At 44.8% G+C, this 19957-nt stretch overlaps 1 long non-coding RNA gene across 1 annotated transcript; it reads right to left on the minus strand.

The window, feature by feature from the left end:
- Positions 1–572: 572 nt before the first annotated feature.
- On the minus strand, positions 573–19230 carry LOC116900214. Its single transcript, XR_004387926.1, has 3 exons — positions 19148–19230; positions 15859–16002; positions 573–837 (listed from the first exon to the last, which is right to left on the minus strand). It is a non-coding gene; the product is annotated as an uncharacterized LOC116900214 (long non-coding RNA).
- Between the last annotated feature and the right edge of the window lie 727 nt (positions 19231–19957).

Here is a 19957-nt window from a genome sequence, read left to right on the forward strand (position 1 = left end):
CTAATGGTACTGTTTCTTATAAGGATACAGGACAGGTTGAGTCCACCAGCTGATCTAAGGAGACCTAAGCCCTTCATAGGACAAGTGTTAAGGACAAACCAAGCCTCTTGCTTCCTCACCTTAGCCAAACTCCAGAGCTTCATTCTAATCTCAGGAAGAGTCCGCAGTGTGCACTTTCCAGATGGCTTGGAGAACCGAAGGTGTCTTTTTTTTTTTTTTTTTTTTTTCCGGAGCTGGGGACCGAACCCAGGGCCTTGCACTTGCTAGGCAAGGGCTCTACCACTGAGCCAAATCCCCAACCCCCGAAGGTGTCTTTTGATATGAACTGTCAGCTGCTGAGCATGGCGGTGGGCTTTGAGAAGGGGTCTGCTCCTCGTCTGCCTTAACTCTGCTTGTAAAAACCACGTGACATGCCTTCTTACCACACACTCTGAGAAGCACACAGAAAGCAAACATGGAAGCCTCAGCATTACCAAAGTACAAAGGAGTCACACTGGCGTCCTCTCCACTAACAGGAGAGAATAAAAGCCTACTCTAGTATCATCATTGTAATTAAGTAAAATTTATGAAGGTAAATAATACCTTTATTTGGGCTTTTTAGTGCCCCAACATTAGGAAACAGCTTCCTTACATAGGCTAAAGAAATGCATTTTGGGTTTTGTTATATTTTTCTGCCCTAGGACACTCTCAAGGTCATTGCTTTGAAGCTAAGGAGATCAAGTTTCCAGAAAGAACAGGGAACGGGCCTGTGTTTTCGAATGATGGTTAGGGGAACCGTGAGACTCCAAGGCCAGGACTTTCCCATTGTGCAACTCCCACAGAGCTGATGTCAGACATCTGAAAAAAGAAAAAAGAAAACAAAAGAAAACAAAAAAAACCTTAGACCTAGCTTGGTTTGAAGTTTCTCTTAAGCAGGCTTCTATCAAACGTGAGAAAGTTCAGGTCTAACGTGCGTTAACAAAAGGTATTTACCACAGGGTGCCTGGCTAGCCCTAATAATGGCTTTGCTTTTAAAATAGATTCCTCCCTGATGACAAAGACTGAGCTTTTGAACTTCTGAGTTTGGCTAGGCAGGGCCTTTTTGACTTGGCTTGAGTCTCTTACACTGGTGAGAGAGGCTGAGCTAGGCACCTGGTCGTTTGTACTCCGTAATTACTGTACAATTGTCAGTGTGCATTACTGAAAATTTAGTTTTTGACTAAAAGCCAACTGTACTCTTTAAGACAAACAGCTTTTGAAAGCCCGGCATGTATTGGAATGACCCCAAAATCCATTTCATAAATAGATTATTGCACACTGGTGTACTTTAGGGTGGTTTTGTTGTCGTTTTGTTTTGTTGGTTGGTTAGTGAAAAGGTTTTGCTTCTGTGGGGCATCGTACTGCCAGCTCCTGGGCTCGGGCTTCTTCAGCTCTCATAAGCAGTGTGCCTCTGCTGAAGCTGCCTGAACGTTCTGGTGGGCCCACGCCACCACCGCCCCCACCAGGCTTCCTCTAAGGTATGCCTCACAACGGAGGCCGAGGCAATGTCAAACAACTAAAAAGCCCAAGAAACAAAATGTTTTCTTATATTTAGAAGACAAAATTGAGGTGGGGCTGGGGGGGCACGGTAAGCAGAGAGACGGCTTAGCAGTAAAGGCCAAGGAGTTCTCAGATGGTGGAAGGGAAAAAAAAAAAACAGTTCTTGCAAGCTGTCTCTCGACCCACACATGCCCACACCCTACCACACACAACATAAATACATGTAGCAAAAGAGGTTTTGATCTAACCACATCACCTGTAGATAGACTTTCACAGATGCAGGTCTCCTTTTGAGAAGACCAGGCCCCTGGTTCACTGAAAATTTAGTCCGCATGACTGTGGGGAAATGATCCGGTGGCTGTGGCTTGTTGCAAGTCTGAGGACCAGAGTTTGGATGCTCAGCATCCCATGCAAATGCCGGGTGGGCATGCTGGTCTCCCAGGTAAGACCAATTGAATTGGTGAGTTCTGGGTTCAAATGGTAGACTCTGCCTCAATATCCAAGGTGAAGAGTAATTGAGGAAAGCATTGGCCTCCATACCTCGTGCACCCAGTCAGCTTCATGCGTGTGGAACCACATACATACAGGAGCATGCATATACATGTATGCACTCCATATATGCAAATGCACATACATATGTGTGTGTGTGTGTGTGTGTGTGTGTGTGTGAGAGAGAGAGAGAGAGAGAGAGAGAGAGAGAGAGAGAGAGAGAGAGAGATAGGGCGGAGCCTTGGGGGTTCAGGTAGGTGAGTCCTTCAGGAAGGAGGAGGCTAATCTGCCAGCTTCCAAACGGAAGAACTCCCACCAATGCCTCCTCCCCTCCCAGTTAACATGGCAAGGACGCTCGCCTTACATGGACATCACGTGTGTCCACATGTGATGGGGAATCTCTTTTCATGGCATTTTCCTACTCTCTTCTTCTTCATGGTACACACATAAAAGTGTACACTTCACAGTGTACCTTTCAGTTGAGATGGAGCCATGCAATTGGATTTTGACTAAGGAGATATGGAACAAGTAGTAGACGGTAGTTGCAGAGCTAGCCACAAATCCTGCTGTGGGGTCTTATGCATCTCTCTCTGTGGCATTGGTCAGGGCTCAGTGATGGAGACAAAGACATCTTAGGGTGAAAGGGTCCTGAGTCCCCATGCCAGCTAGAATTTAGAGAATCAGCCAGAACTGTGATCCATGAGACAAGTCTATGCTGTTCAATCAATAATATTTTAAGATATGTGTGTTGATGCTACCTAACTAGGCTATCATAACTAAACTATATAACTAGTGATAATAGACAATAAGTAGTATCATGTATGCAAACACATGTATATGAGATGCCTTGAAGTATGAAAAGAGTGACTAGGCCAATTAGCTCCCCTCATGATGTAAAGAACACGAAGTTCACCAGGTGCCGCTTTGGGGCAAAGAAGCCACAAACTTGATGACTTTGGAGAATGTGTCTGGTTTATGTAGTAATATACATTCACCTAGACACCTGGGGAGACCCCTTGCCTTGAGTAGGACATGCCAACCTTGTGCACTACACCATCTCAGCTACTGGGGTCCTTCCTAGCACAGTCCTTCCTCATCTCTCCATGGACATTCAAACCAGTAAGACTCAGGGGATGCATCAGAGCTACAGAACATTCCAAAGCCAGTTTTGCCTGTTTGCTTGCTGTTTCATGCATTACCTGAATAATTCTAACATGAATGATTGCGCCTGTGTCCTCAGGCCAGCGAGCAGAACCTCACGGTATTCTGGAGGCTGCCCAACTAGTGCTTACCCTATAAACCACACTCTTTGTCCCTACCTGCCAAGAAAGCCCAGTTATCTTTGAGGACTAGGCTTCAAATTACCTCTACTACAAGCTGGTCACTACCTCTCACAAGATAAAGCTTTATGCTAATGCCTGTAGGTGGGTGTGAAGGATTCATAGAGAGGGTCAAGTAACCATTAGTGACAGATACTATCCTTGTTTGGATCACTTAGGTGGCTTTGACCCATGGCGGAGATGCCTGCCCAGTGGGAATGCAGATTTGGGCCATACAGGGTAAAGGAGGAACCAGGACACAGTGGCAATCTGAGCTCCCTTCAGAACAAAGGCTGATAAGTACTTTCCCTTCCCCCTCTCCTCCCTCTCCTCTGCTTCCCTTCCCCTACCCTTCTCCTTCTTCCCCCCTCTTCTTCCCTCTTTCCCCCCCCTCTCTCCCTCCCTCTCCTCCCTCTCTTCTTCCCTTCCTCCTTTTCTTCCCCCTCCCCTCCCTTTAGGATCTCATTATGTGGCTCTGGCTGTTTTGGAACCTATTCTGTAGACCAGACTGCCTTGAACCCACAGACGTCCACTCTTCTACCTTCCAAGTGCCAGGCGGACATGGTACCCAGATATTCATGCACGCAAAACATCCACACACTTAAAGCTTTTTTAATTCAAAAAACCCAAAACAGAGGTTTGTATCCTATACCCCAATAATCAAACAAAACCCTGTAATAGAAAGCACCAGAACCTAGGGGCAATAACACAAAAAAACCTGGTCTCTGAAGTGGGGTAGATGGAATCTAGAGTCCACCTCTGGTTTTCTGCAGCGATTGCCCACAGGAAAGATGCTTAAACCCCTTCAGACTCCAATTCAATAACAGCTTGGCTCTGGTCACTTTTCACCCAGACCCACGCTTATGGGGTGATGGAAAGCTACAGCAGATAATCGCCCTGGTGGGTCACTAACTCTGGGCTAACTCAGCTTTAGTGCCGAAAATGACATACCACGATCTTTAGTAAAACTGGATAATGGGCCTATGGAAAACTTCATCTCGCCATATCTGGTTTTTTCTTTTCTTTTTATTTCAGTGTTGGGATCGAACCCAGGGTCTTGTGCATACTAGGTAAGAATGCTGCTGCAGCAGTTCATTCCCCAGCCCCTAGTCGGTTCTTAAAGCTTATCAATGGAGGCAAGACAACACTCGGTTTATTCCTGTGTCCTTGACAAGGCCATGAGGCATCCAAGGGAAGAGGAAGGAGGGTATCCTCTTAATTCTGCAGCAGAGACCTGGAATTCATTGGTCAATGGTTCTAATGACTACCACACTCATTTTGCTTTCTTGCCCAATTTGGGATTAGAGTATCCCCAGGTGACATTCAGGTCTAGCACTTGCTCCCAACACAATCATTGCCACGAGACTGCCATTCCCTGGGTTTTACTCCAAGAATGGCGACATGCTGGACTTTGGATGCCAGAGACAAATACAAATTCAGTTTCTCCCTCACTGATGCCATTTATGGATTGATTGATTGATTGATTGATTGATTAGTGAATCCATTCATTACACAAGTGATGATTGAACCCTCCGAATGCCGGAGATGTGCTAAGTGAGATGACAAGACCTTCAGCACAAAACACATAAATCTAAGAAAGAATGGGATGGTAATAGCTGGTCATATTAACCTTTTACTATGCCACGTACAAATCTCATTTCCTCCATTCAATTATTTTGAGGACGGTTGGAATTTTCTCCCCTACATCTTCTCAACATTCACTGGAGACTAAATTTATGAGTTTAAAGTAAGGAAGGCTTTAGAAAGTGCTCAAACTAATAAGTTTTTGCTTACTTAGCCAGAGAGCATTTCCCAGCTGTAGTGGAGGAAGAGATAGAACTTAAACTTGGGAAACTGGGCTGCTTCCACATTGGCTAGTCCCTGCATCTTTACTAGACTACGAATGTGCCTTTGGTGGCTCCTGAGGAAGGTAACTGCTCCAGAAAGTACAGCAGTCTCCATTACCTGTGGAACTTTAAAAAGACCGTTGTGGGGACCTCATCCTAAACCAAGTAAATCTGACTCTCTAGGGTAGTGTGAAACACAGGCATGTGAATTTTGAAATGTGTGCTGAGTGACGTCATTGGCCTAGGAGCGTGGTTCTCAAGTTGTTGTTTTTAAGAATTATTTATTTATTTTATGTATATGAGTACACTGTCGCTGTCTTCAGACACACCAGAAGAGGGCATAGGATCTCATTACAGATGGTTGTGAGCCACCATGTGATTTTTGGGAATTGAACTCAGGACCTCTGGAAGGGTAGTCAGTGCTCTAAACCACTGAGCCATCTCCCCAGCCCTAGTTCTCAAGTTTTAACACATGCCAGAGTCACATGGACGGTGGTTTAAACCCAGATCTCTGGGCCTCTTCCCCAGAGTTTGGGAGTCAGTAAGTCTGGAGTAGTCTGGTGGTTTCTTTTTATAGCTTCCCAGATGGTGACAATGGCACTGGCCTGGGGACCACACTGTGAGGACACCTGGTCTAGGACACCTTTACTGTCATTAATAACTCAGGGGAATGGGGCTGAGAAGAAGAGGGAAGCAGGGTAGGCTGATTAGGTCTCTTTTTTCTTTTTCTTTTTTTCTTTTTTTGCTTTTGTTTTTGTTTTTGGCCAGCCAAACTAGATCACTTCAGAACTGGAAAACCCGAGCCTATGGGAGATTTTTCTAATTAACAATTGATGTGGGAGGGCCTCGCCCATTGGAGGCAGTGCTACCCCTGGACAGGTGGTCCTAGGTAGTATAAGAAAGCAAGCTGAGCAAGCTATGAGGAGAAAGCCAGTAAGCTTGGGCAATGCTTCAGTTCCAGCCTCCAGATTCCAGCTTGAGTTCCTGTTCTGACTTCTCTTCACAATCTTGTGTAAGCTGTAGGATGAGATAAACCTTTTGCTCCATGGGTTGCGTTTGTTCACTGTGTTTATTTAGCACAGCACTGAAAAGCAAACTAGGACAGTCTGTGTTAGGTTTGATTCTCTTTGCAGAACCTGACTGCCACGGACTCAGATCCACTTGAGAGATCTGTAACCCAGAGAGTTAGTGGAAAAGCCAGGTAGGTGGCTGTGACATTTCAGTGAGGTATGGCTCTTAAAGCCCTTAGTTCCATAGATGGCCACACGAGAAGCACTCGGTCTCACCAACCTAAGTTTGGCAGGAGTTGACCTCTTCAGGAGTTAAGGTTTAGCCAGGTCCCTTTGGAAACCCAGAAACCAGACTGGAATCTTTGAGGAGGGGGTCTGGGTCTGACATCTCGCTACTTCACGTGTCCTCCTGCCTTTACCTATCTCTCTCTCTCTCTCTCTCTCTCTCTCTCTCTCTCTCTCTCTCTCTCTCTCTCTTTCTCCTGTATGGTGAGGTGGTTCAGAGGTTTAAAGTACTGGTTGTTCTTCCCCAGGATCCACGTTGGATTCTCAGCCCTCACATGATGGCACACAGCCCTCTGTAACCCCAGTCCGAGGGAATCTGACCCTCTTTAGGCATGAACATGTAGAGACATATGTGCAGGCAAAACACCCATACATATAATAAAATAATTATAAAAAGAAAAGTTTTCAGCTCCGAAAAAAAGAACCAAAAAAAAAAAAAGAAAGAAAAGTTTTTATTTACTTTTATATGGATGGGATCTCCCACTGAGCTATCCCCCGACTTGTTTTTTAACTTCAAGTGCATCAAAGTGGATTAATGGTATTCATTAGACTATAGAATACTCTCTCACTAGTCTCTTTAATCTCTCATTAGTCTCTCTCATTTATTTCTTCATGATACTTGTCTATCATTTATCATCTGTCTATTTGTCTTTCCACTTACATTCATCTCGACCTAGAAGCGACTGTTCTCCTATATGGGAGAACATTTTTTTGTGTGTGTGTAGGTTATACAGTCATGTTAACCCATGCTTGTGCTGTGTGGAGTTTCATATTCCCTCTTCCAAGAACAGTAAAAGTCTGTGCTTTTCATCATTATACAAGACTGCTGCTATTAGTTGTCTTACAATGCTCCAACAATTCTCTCTCTCTCTCTCTCTCTCTCTCTCTCTCTCTCTCTCTCTCTCTCTGCTAACTAGCATGGGATGAGCTTTTAAAGGCACAGCAAGATGACAGGATAACCTAGAGATAAATCTTAATCAGCTACCCAAATCTCTGGTCACTCCAAAGAGAAACAAAGAATGAAACATACAAATTACTTAACCTCTCATTTCCAAGCAGATTGATATCTGTGATGGTTGGTTTAAGTCACTAGAAGAGTTCCTTGGTATAGCAGCACAAGAAGCTGAGGCAAGGATGGCCAGCATGTTGTGGTCAGGGCCCTAGTAGGAAGATTGTATTAACTCATTTTCTGATAGTACCAAGAAATAACTAGCACTGGGTACTTGTAAAAGAAGACTAGAGTCAGGTCTGGTAGCACATTCATTTATCTGAGCATTCAGGAGGCAGAGACAGACAGACTTCTGAGTTTGAGGACAGTCTTGTCTACAGAGCAAGTTCCAGGACAGCCAGGGCTACAGAGAAACTCTGTCACAGAGAGGGGAGTGGGGAGTAGTACTTTTTTAGCTCTTAATTTTAGAAGTTGAAAGTCCAAATAGTCTAGTGTGGGTTCTGAAAAGGACAGAGGTTTGTGTTACATCATAAGACATGGAACCTCAAAGGCAGAAGTATGAGTGAAGAAGATGGAAATCATATAACCAGAAAAGCAGCCACTAAGCAGGAAGGGGCCAGGAACAACATTCCACTAGGCTCTGCCTCTTAAGAGCCCAAGCTCTTCCTCTTAAAAGTCCACCATGTAATCATCCTCATTCTGAGGGCCACACTTCCTGTCCAGGGAGGGAAGAAGTACCACACCTGATTACAGCAAAGACACTGACCAAGACTGTGATCCTCATCCCTGGTTCCACTGCTCCTGACCTACCTCTGGATAGAATACAGTATGTCTACCAACTATCCCAGAGACAGAAATATCATGGTCTACAACTACGGTTGCCCCTTTCTAAGACTGAGCAATCTTTCATTGCTTAATCATCTGGCAGAAGAAAGGCTCATGGTTTGAAACCAACATTTGGCCTCAGCTGGGTGAGGTGCCACATGTTTTCAATCCTAGATACTTGAGAATATGAGGCAGGAAGATTGTAAGTTCATGGTCAGCCTGAACAGCTTAGTAAGAACCTGTCTCAAGAGGCAGTGGTAAAAGGGTTCACAAGAATAATAAAATGTTTGCCTATTGGGGTTGGGGATTTAGCTCAGGGGTAGAGCGCTTGCCTAGGAAGCGCAAGGCCCTGGGTTCGGTCCCCAGCCCCAAAAAAAAAAAAAAAAAAAAAAAAAAAAAAAATGTTTGCCTATTGTTCACGAGGTCCTGGATAAAATGGCTTTGAGTGATCAAAAATGGCTATTTAGCTGTCAGCCTCTAATGCTTTCTTCTTCTTCTTCTCCTTCTTCTCCTTCTCCTCCTCCTCCTCCTCCACATCCTCCTTCTCCTTCTTCTCCTTCTTCTCCTTCTCCTCCTCCTCCTCCTCCTCCTCCTTCTTCTTCTCCTTCTCCTTCTTCTCCTTCTCCTTCTCCTCCTCCTCCTCCTCCTCCTTCTTCTTCTTCTTCTTCTTCTCTTCTTCTTCTTCTTCTTCTTCTTCTTCTTCTTCTTCTTCTTCTTCTTCTTCTTCTTCTTCTTCTTCTTCTTCTTCTTCTCCTTCTCCTCCTTCTTCTCTTCTCCTTCTCCTCCTTCTCCTTCTTCTCCTTTCTTCTTCTCCTTCCCCTCCCCCTCCCCTCCTCTCCTTTCTCCTCCTCCTCTCTCCCTCCTTCTCCTCCTTCCCCCTCCCCCTCCCCTCCTCCTTCCTCCCCATCCCCTCTTAGCACTTAACAATCACTCTCTTTCTTCCCTACAGTTTAAGCTCCAGTGTCTTTTGCTCTTTTGAGTCTTTCCTCACTGACAATCTCCTCTGTGCTCCTCAAGCTCCTTTCTCTTGCCTACAAGTTTAGACTCTATTACCTGGTCTATGCCTTACAGATAACCCTAACTTCTCTTTGCTTTATTTTTAGAGTTTTAAGAGATTTTTATTATTGTATTTTTGTATCCGTGTGAGTGTATGTCAACATATGTGTGCGTGGCCAAGGGGGCCAGAAGAAGGCAGGAGATCCAGAGCTGGAATTGCCTGTGATTGTGGGCTCCTGGTGTGAGTACTGGGAAGATAACTCGAGTCCTTTGCACGAGCAGTAAGTGTCCTTAACCACGAAGCTTTCTCTCCAGCCGTTCCTCCCCCTTAGGCCCAACTTCACAGATAACTTTTTTTTTTTTTTTTTTTCATTTTCCTCATGTGACCATCATGGCAGTCCATCACTCAACTCCCTCTGCCTCGAACACTCCACATCTCTCAGCCTCATCATCCTTACCTTTGCCAGCTCTGTACCTTAAGTTCTAATGGGAACTTGTCCAACGAGAGCTCAGAGTCAACAGAACTTTTCACAGAATGACTGATGGGTACAGCCTCCCAAGTCCGAGCTACCAAGCTACCCCTCGGCCTCTGAGAGTTCCTTTAGCTCTCCAAACCTCTCTTATGAAAGTCTTTTCTTTGTAGATTAAAGTCGCTTGTGCTAGTAGCAGCAGATATCCCACCGTCAGTAGTGGACTTTTTTGTTTCCTTTTGGTTTGGTTTGGTTTGGTTTGGTTTGGTTCGGTTCGGTTTGGGGATAGTAAACCCAGAGCTTGGCATGTGTTAGACAAGTACTCTACCACTGAGCTACACGCCCAGCACCCTATCTTCCTCCCTTTAAAATTAAAATCTTTATGCATTTTCTTGTGGTTGTTTTATTTTCTTTTTGAGACAGTCTTACTATGAAGCTCTGGCCTGGAACTTGATATGTAGACCAGGCTAGTTTTGAGCTTACAAGACCCTGCCTGTTCTGTAGTCCTAGGATCGGGCATGTTTTCTTGTCTAATCCTCCTGGTGACTTCATGAAGCATAATGTTAGCCCCATTTTGAAGGCTAGGAAGCTGAGGCATGGGAGGGTGTTCACTATGGGAACTCATACTTGCAGCCACAAGGACCAGAGACACTGGTTGTGGTTTCCTAGATTTGAAGCTCTCAGATGGCAAAGGCCCTGCTGTTGAGGTAGAAATCTCGGTTCGATTCCCGACAGAACACACCAAACCAACAGGATTCCACGTGGAGAGGTTTAATGAGAGAAGAGTAGAAGGGGGGATAAGTAAAGGAGGCCGGCCATGAGCACGTGGAGGGAAAGGGGTGGGGATGGGGAGAGAAGGGACAGGGACAAAGAGAGCAGGAGAGCAGAGACGAGAAAGGGCAAGAGGAAGAGGAGGGGGCAATCACCCACCTTTATAATCAGGCACAGTTGGCTGTTGCCAGGCAACTGTGGGGCGGAGCATACCTGGCTGTTGCCAGGTAGCCGTGGGGGTGGGGCTTAGACATACCAACACCTGCCGCTCCACAGTTCCCCCTACCCACCAGCATCAGACTCTACTTTTAGTCTCATTTCCTCGCCATCTCTACCTTTTTATTCTGTTCTTTCTTTCTCCAGAACCCCCATCTGCCCTCAGCCTGAACAGACGGCAGTGATATTAGGAGGAGCAGCTGGACCACTTTCTTCTCAAAGAACTCCCAGAAGTTCTTTGCCTGCCTTTGTGTGCTCAAGCCTGTTGCTTCGCAGCAGGCAAATGCCCTGCAGCGGTAACCTCAGGTGGCTTAGGGGAACAGCAGACCTGGAGAACCTGATCTCTGATTGGGTCCATATGGGGCTGCAGAAGCCCTGGAAGCCTGGAAAGGTTGCGGCTGTGGTCCACACTGTTTTCTTCCCCAAACAAGAACGATCCTTTCATTGAGAAATTATATAGTGTGTTACCTAAAAGCCAGCGTGGATTAAGCCCTGCTAAGAGACCCTCCAACCCTGCCCCCCACCATTTTTTTGTTGGCTTTTATTATTCCTCTCCCTCTTTTAAAATAAGACTGGGTTGGGCTGGCACACACACCGTGACAAAATTGTTAAATTGCTTTTGAACCATAATCCAAATTTAGATGATTTTTAATTTTTGTCTTTATTTGGATTGTTATTTTGAGACATACTCTCACAGTATATACCAGCTTGTCTTCAAATTCTTGATTGTAGGTCTATACTACCACTGCAAGCTAGATATTACTGTTTTTATTTTTCAAAGGATTTCCCCCCTCTTTGAGAGTCTTACTTTATAGTTTAGTCTGGTCGAAGGCTCACTGTATAGTTTAGGATTGAACTTGTAAAGATCCTCCTCCTCCATCCTCCCAAGTGCTGGGCTTATAGTGTGAGTTACCACACTCAGCTCTATATTATTTCTAAACAAGGATAATTTTCATTTTAATCAAAGGTTGATATAAATAAAAAGACATCATTTTAAACAAAGGTTAATAAAAAAGTGGAAATCTGTGTCCTGCTCCTGTTAAGAATATCTACAGGTAGTCACTGTGTCGGCAGGCAGCTGCTAGTTGAACGGCTGTTAATAAGTGTCCATTGAATGAGTTCCACGAAACTGGGGTTGTAAAACGTAATTTCTAAATTGATAGTTCTGCTGACGCTGATGGTATAAAATGAAAAATGATTAGATCTATACATAAGTTACTTCAGGTTTTATAATCATTTGCCGCTTGTACCTGCAGAGATTCTCAGAGTTCCCCGGGCAGGGGGCTGGGTGGGGCAGTGGAAAGCTTGCTCAAGGCACTGATGTTATGACTGGGTTGAGTTCTGCCAGATGTGTGCTAAGAGTGCAGCACTTAGGGGGGATGTTAGAGAAGGAAAGGCGAGACTCCTGAGACACCAGCCTACTGAGAACTGTGACCCAGTACAGCAAACAGCAAGTAGCCCAGCATTGAGAGGTACAAAGCTCATGGTACGTATATGGATGTGTTATACTAAAAATATACCGTTTGACTCCGCAGGCCAGGACTCCCCCGGGGGTTCACACGTCGTCTACTGATAAGACTAAGGTCAAGTACTATGGTCAGAGGCCTGTGGTTTTGAAGACTTTAAATTAAGACTAACAAAACCGATCAGGAAATATGTGTTAACACATGATGTGCTATGGAGGAGGCGGGGATGGAGTCTGGTTCCGGAAAATCCCTTCAGGGATTTGTCCCCTAAGTCTTATTGAAGCCATCTGTGCAGGGAGATCCTGTGGTAGACTGGGATTTAGTTCGAACTTGAAATTTTTGTGGTTTGCTGTGCCAACCCACGCTTTTTCCTCAGGCAAGGACAAGTTCTGCTCAATGTTCAGAAGCAAGGGAGAAGTAGTGAGGGTGGGGGAAAGGAAAGAGTGAGTGGGAGAGATAGGAGTGGGTGAGTGGGGGTATGACGGTGGGCGAATTGGGGGATGGGGGTGGGTGAGTCAGGGGATGGGGGGGGGGAGTGGGGGAGAGGAGTGGGTGAGTCGGGGGGTGGGGGAAGGTGAGAGATGGAAGTCGGAGGGGATAGGGGTAGATGAATGGTGAGATGGGGAAGGGGGGGAATGGAGGCGGGCGAGGCGGGAGACGGAGTCAGTGAGTAAGAGGGACAGGAGTGGTTAAATGGGGGCACAGGGCTTGGGTCATTGGAAGACAGAGAGCATTAACTGTGCACCTGGAAATCTCATGGGTGAGACTCTAAATCAAACATTCAAGAAGCCTAGAAAGATCTGTTCTTCCTCCTGCCCTCCAACTCAGCCGTATGCTTGAGGGTCTTCCTAGAATCCTTGGCAGTAATCTACCAGCAGACTTAAAATGATCATCTCTAATACTTTCCATTCTGAGAAAGTTAAGAACAAACCAGAACAGACTTTCTGGAACAAAGAAGCAAAGAAACCGATTCAATATGAAAACAGCTAAGTTTTAAAAACAAAGTGTGTGTGTGTGTGTGTGTGTGTGTGTGTGTGTGTGTGTAGATAGCCAGACAGACCACTGAAGATCACTAGCCAGTCCATCTAACCAATCAATGATAGATCCTGTCTCAAAAGAAAAGTGTGAGAAAAAATAATTGAGGAGAGTATTAGAGGAAGACATTTGATCATTTGATATAGACCCCTGGACTCTGTGTGTGTGTGTGTGTGTGTGTGTGTGTGTGTGTCTGTGTGTGTGTGTGTGCACATGAACACAAAAACACTATCTACCTACCTATCTACCTATCTCCCTATCTCCCTACCTACCTACCTCCTATCTATCTATCTATCTATCTATCTATCTATCTATCTATCTATCTATCTATCCATCCTATATCTTGGATCAAATCTCCGTCTGAACTGTATGTATTTAGCAGTTCTTCATGCATGTTAGGCAAGCCCTGTAGCTCTGAGTCGTAGTCATAACTTGGCCTCACTTTGAAGATAATTTTACTATTATTTCCTATACGCCAGGAAATAACCATAGTTTTCTATCAAACACACTTTGCTTTGAAGTAACTTTTTACAGATTTATTCTTATTTTGGGTGCGTAAGTATTTTGCCTGCAGCATGTCTGTATACCGTGTGTGTTGCCTGGTGCAGGAAGTCAAAAGAATGCTCTAGATGCCCTGGACCTGTGCATAGACAGGCAATTGGTGTAGACAGGCGGTGTAGATAACTACACTCAGAGGTTCAAGTGCAGGGAGAACTGAAGCTGTCTTTTATGTGTATCATCTTACATTCTGTTTCCTCCTCTTCCTCTTTTTAAATCTCTTTATTTTTTAGGAATTGTGAGAGGTTGAAAGCCACCGTGTGGGTGCTGGCAAACAAACGCAGGTCGTCTGCAAGAGTAGCGAGCGCTCTTATCCGTTGAGCCATGTCTCCAGCCCTAAATTCTAGTAAACCTTTAAAGCATAACATGTAGGCAGTAAGTGTGTGTTTAAAGCTCAATTTTCATAAAATCAACACACTCCAGTCACTAGTTCCCAAATCAAGAATAGAACATTACCACGTCATAGCTGCTTCTGCGCTGGCTTCCCATTCACTAGTCCCACCGTCCCGTAGGTAAACATCACCAACTTTTAGTGTCTTAGAGTCATCAGATGTTGAACTTTATGTTTTCATCCACATGTGGCTGCATCTGCTCCCCATGTGTGGGACTTCTGCAGTCTGTGGTGTGCTTTAATTTCTCCCTCACCCTTGCTCCGCGGTGTTCCTTAGCATGCCGAGCTCTCAGAACTTAGCTGTTCTAGTGCAAGCGAGAATGGAGGCTGGCCCCGGCTTGTGTTATAATGAATTGATAAGGATATTATGCAGCAGTGGATTTTTTTAAAAACACATTTTGTTGAAAACAGAATACATTTCTACAGACTATGTACATATTCATTTAAAATATGAAAAAATACAAAAATTTAGTTTTTCTTTTCTCTCCATCCAAACAAAATAATTTTGCTGAACAGAATTTAAATATGAATACGTTGCAGAAAGATTAGCCTTCACTCACTCTTCCCTGGGAATTTCTCTGCTCCGATGTGAGACCAGAAGCTAGTTGAGAGGTTTTCACTGGCGCATAAGGAGGTGGGGAACGGTGGCTCTTATAGAAACCATGAGATATGGGGAGGGGGAGGGGAGAGCTTACCAACGACCTCCATTCACTCAAGGTTTGAAAACAAATCACTTCAGAGACTTCACATGACTTGTTTCAAAAAGGTTGTCCTGGGCTTTCACAGCCACTCCCTCCTTTGGGCTTGCTCTCATAAGAAGTTTGGCATTTTCCTAGGTGTTCCTAATTCCACTGTTAAACACTTTTGACTCAATATCACAGTGGAGACCGGTGGACGAGGCTTGCATATTCCTCCTCTCAAAGGCCAGATCTGAGGGGATCCAGCTCACCCTTTTCAGATCAATCTGATACGCCCTACTCTGCCCTCTTCTCAGAAGCAGGGATAGGAGACCTTTAAAGGCGGCGGCTGGGGTGGCGGGAGTGGGGGTTAGGGGGTGATGGAAGGTTTGGGGGCGGGGGGGTGTCAGAAAATATGCCTTCCATCCCTCTTTATTATCAAATACTGTAGACTCTGAGGGACATGTCAACACCCGACCTTATTTAACAAAAGGCAGAGAGCCACATGAAGCATCAGCCTGCACTTTGGCCCACCTCCAGTGAGTAGCTATCCGATGAAAAAAAGGGGCGGGTGGGCCAGGGGTGGAGCTCAGGATAGTTTCAACGCTGCGGGTTTGGTGGGAGCTTGGCGAGGGGGTGGGATGCAGGAGAGATTGCTAAGCACAGACCAAGCTGGAAAACTGTTTAAGAGAACCAGAGGGTTTGAGGTCCAATGACACAAAGGGTGGAGTGTCCTAGGGAAGTTGTGCTGAGTTTGGGGGGTGAGTGTGATATGTGGAAAGGAGGCACAGCTACAAGGCTAAGATCACAAAGATAACAACAGAAGCCCTGGTGGAGCTGGGATAGCGGTACATCTGAGAGAGACTTGCTCTTAAAAAGAATTTTCAGAACTCAGATCTATCTGGATTTGTGCCGTTTGAGAGCTTTTGAAATTGACTCTTGGGGACTTGCAGTAAGCACCACTAGCAGTCCTACGACACATGTCACAGGATGTGGCTGTGGCCTTCTGCAGATGGCCAAGAAGAATGGGGCTTACCTGGCAACTCCCGACAGGTACACTCTTGCATGCATTGCCTCAGTGCCTGAGAAAGGATTAAAGCCGATCGGTGCCAACTCTGCCAATGGGCTCCTTCCAACTGGGCAAGCTTATTGTTGGCAACAGCTTCCAAGTGCGTATTTTCTTAGAGATGGATTTCATGCAAAAAAAAAAAAGTCTCTTGTTGCCAAGAATAAGAATAAGTAAACAGTTTACAGAACGTGAAAGGAAAACATGAGACTGTTTCTAGGCTTCACCCCTGGAAACTTGTTTTTCCTTTCCACACTGAAAAAGACCAGTAACTCTGTTGTTGGATATGTTTTGTCGTGTGTGTGTGTGTGTGTGTGTGTGTGTGTGTGTGTGTGTGTGTGTGAGAGAGAGAGAGAGAGAGAGAGAGAGAGAGAGAGAGAGATTTGCTGATTATAGAACCCAGAACCTTACGTACAGCTAGGAAGGTTCTTGCCACTGGTGACATCTCAGGCCCCTTCCTCTTGTTGATAAATGGTTTAAAGCTTGTCCTCATATGATAGGACCCTGCCACTTCATACCTACAGGGAGCCTCTCCTTTAATTTGCAGAGAGAATAGAATTATTTCTATTTCAAATCTAGAAGATTAAAAGCCTTTGAGATGATGGGGCTGGAGAGAGAGAATGGCTCAGCAATTGAGAGCACTGGCTGCTTTTGCAGAGGGCCTGGGTTCAGCTCCCAGCACCCACATGGCGGCTTACTACCATCTATAACTTTAGTTCTGTGGGATCTAACACAGTCTTCTGACCTCCGTGTGGTGCACAAACACACACGCAGGCAAAACATCCATTTCCATAAAATTAATGAATAAAATATTAAAAGATATTAAAACAGGGTTCCTTTGCTTGTAAGTGTGCATCTTCCAAGTATCTTTTGTGGGGAGCATTCGAGCTCGCCCTTACACTGTCTCCTGGATGGGACCATTAGTCCCACAGCCTGGTTAGATGGCCAGGTTAGATAATTTTCCTAAGGGCTCAGCCTCGCTCAGTGGCTACCTACTCCTTATCATCCAAAAAAATCCAAAGGATTTGGTTGCTCCATACACATTTAAGATAAACACCTGGTTGTGATGTAGGCTTTCAAAGACGTTCTTTGGGGACAGCCCAGATGCAATTGCTCAAATTTGCAGGCAGAAGCACAAATTAATAATCACTGGCACGCGAGATTCTTTTCCATACCAGCAGGAGTTTCTGGCCTGACTTTTGAGCGTATACAATGCGGGGCCACCCTGTTTAACACTTCTGCTGCAAATTTCACTTCTTAAGTGTGTTTCAAGTCTGGGAAAAAAAATCATAACACAGCAGTTCTCAACCTGTGGGTTGCGACCCCTTTGGGGATAGAATGACCCTTTCGCATGGGTCATTTATTGAATAATTTGCATATCAGATATTTACGTTACAATTCATAACAGTAGCAAAATTGTAGTTATAAAGTAGCAATGAATAATTTTTATGTTTAGGAATCCCCACGACATGAGGAACCCTATTAAAGGGTCGCAGCCTTAGGAAGGTTGAGAAGCACTGTCATAATAGATCAAAGTAAATTTGAGCTCCACAGAAGCTCGCAAAGCACATTACAGAAGGAACATGAGAAAACCCATCAGTGGGTTGGTGATAAAGACCGGTAGGCATAGATTGGAGCTGAGGTTTGTATCTGGGTGGGAAGCGCAGAAAATCACGATGACGTAATATCTTACCACTGAAAGGTGCTCTGTGTGGCCGAGGTGGGAAAGAGCTGGTCCTAAGAATATAGCTATTAGGAATCAGCTGTGGCCATCAGCAGGAGCAGGTGGAGGGGGAGCAGGGGTTACCATCAAGTTATCTTGTTTTCTCTTCTGTTTTTTTAAAAACTTAATGTATTCTCTCCCTCCTCTCCTCCCTCTCTTTCTGTGCAATATAGTTAATTTGAGCATGCCTTATCCAAAAATGTGAAATGCTCCAAAATCCAAAATTTCAAATTTTTGAATTAGGAATGTTCAACAAGTAAGGGTGTACAAATGTCCTGAAGTCTGAAGTCTATGAGACCTGGACTCTTTCTGGTGGAAGGCATTTGGATAAGGGCTCCCCAGTGTGCATGCGATGTTCCAGTCGCAACAAGAATACTTCTTGTTATCAAAATAGAAATTCTGGAGAGAGAGAGAGAGAGAGAGAGAGAGAGAGAGAGAGAGAGAGAGAGAGGTGTCATCATCTCCTTTCCTCTTCTCTCTGTCTCTGCCTCTGTCTCTGTTTCTGTCTCTCTCTCTCTCTCTCTCTCTCTCTCTCTCTCTCTCTCTCTCTCACACACACACACACACACACACACACACACACACACACCCCCCAAAATTTAAATTAATATTTTTGAAAGAATGACTCTGGAAAATATCTTGAATTATTCAGTGTTGGGAGAGAACATTGAATTGTCCTTGCACAACTCATGAGGTATACACACCATGCCATTTAAGAGTCGACAAACAAAAACAAAGGGTTTTGCTAATGCTAGACTCAGTGTGACAGAAATTCAAAGTATGAAAAGCACATGGGACCAGAACGGATCAAGTTTGCATGATCTCTGTCAGATTTACTATGGGTTCGTTGGTAGGCAGAAGTCACTACACTGTTCAAATATTCCCTTTGAGCCGGGCCTAGTGGCCTGGCTGTGATCCCAGGTCTGTAACACTAACAACTTGGGCAGCCAAGGCTGGAGGACTGAACGTTCAAGGCAAGCCTGTATGTCTTAGTGAAGCTCTGCCTCAAAGGAAAACAGTTTTTCAAAAGAGTTAGAGGCATACTTGTGACACAGCACTTGCCTAGCATGTGTGAGGATGTGGGTTCCCTCCTCAGGATGAATGAATGACATAAGATAAATGTTCTCTCTTGCTCCCTCCTTCTCCCTTTGCCCTACTCTCTCCCTTCTCAAGTTTAGGTGAATCCTAGCAAAGCTAAATGTAAAATGGCTTCCTTCATGTTGCTTACTTCTGTGCCTACCCTTCAGTAGTCTCTTCTCCTGGCCTCCCCTTTCCCCTCTCTCCTTTTCTGTCTTCCTCTTTTTATCTTACCTTTCCTCTTCTGTCCTCTTTCTCCCACAACTCCTTCTCCTCCTCCTCTTCCCCCTCCTCCCTGTCTCCTCTTCCTCCTCCTCCCTTTAGATGGGGTCTCACTGCCTATCGAAGGCTGGCCTTAAACTTGTAGTCCTCCTGCGTCCACCTCTGGAGTGCTGAGGTTATGGGTGGACAACTTCATGCTTTGTCTTTTTTCTTCTGCTTTCTCTCCCCCAGCCTTACCTCCTTCTCTTTCTTTTCTTTTCTTTGAGGTGTAATCTGACCATGCAGTGAACAAACATTGGCTTGGCAGTCGCTATGTAACCCACCCTTTAGCTCCTCTGTCCCTACCTCCACAGTGTTCTACTACAAACATAGGCTACGCTCGGCTTTAGTAACTGTTCACAAAAATTCACAGTGCTAAGGAAAAAATCCAAATACAGTGCTTTGCCCTTATCTATATTTCAATTTCTGAGGTGTTGGCTACTCATGATTAACAAACGACCAAAAACATCAAGTGGAAAAATCTAGAAATCAATAATTCATGACTCTTAAAATTACTTTATTACAGTTGTTTTTTGTCTTATCACTGCTAGTCCTTTACAAGCCTAATATATGATTTAAACTATGTTAGGTACTTAAGAGAGAAAAGCACGGCAGTTATGTATTTGTAGCAATCACACAGCGTATTATTAGTTTCCGGTCCTGGCTGAAGTTTCATACATTCACCTTGAGTCTTGGAGTATAGCTAGTACCAGGAAGGAGAGTCTCTCATTACAAAAAGCAGGAAAAACAAAAATCTCTTGTCTCACTCCCCAGTAGACTCCCCACTTCAGAGATGGAGACCCAGAACCAGATCCTGGTGATGCAAGGAGATTCCCTTCTGAACTTGTACAAAGTGTGTTCTCAGTCGCTCTGGGTATATGTGAAGTTTAGATTGTTTCAGAGGGACTGAGAAAGAGGGAGATTAAGAGCATGGGCCCCATCTATTCTCTTGAACTTAAAGCCTTTCAAGGACTTTTAGGAGTTTTTTTTATTTGTCTCCTTTTGTTT

The sequence above is a fragment of the Rattus rattus genome, chromosome 5 (assembly GCF_011064425.1).
Source record: "Rattus rattus isolate New Zealand chromosome 5, Rrattus_CSIRO_v1, whole genome shotgun sequence".
Taxonomy (NCBI): domain Eukaryota; kingdom Metazoa; phylum Chordata; class Mammalia; order Rodentia; family Muridae; genus Rattus; species Rattus rattus.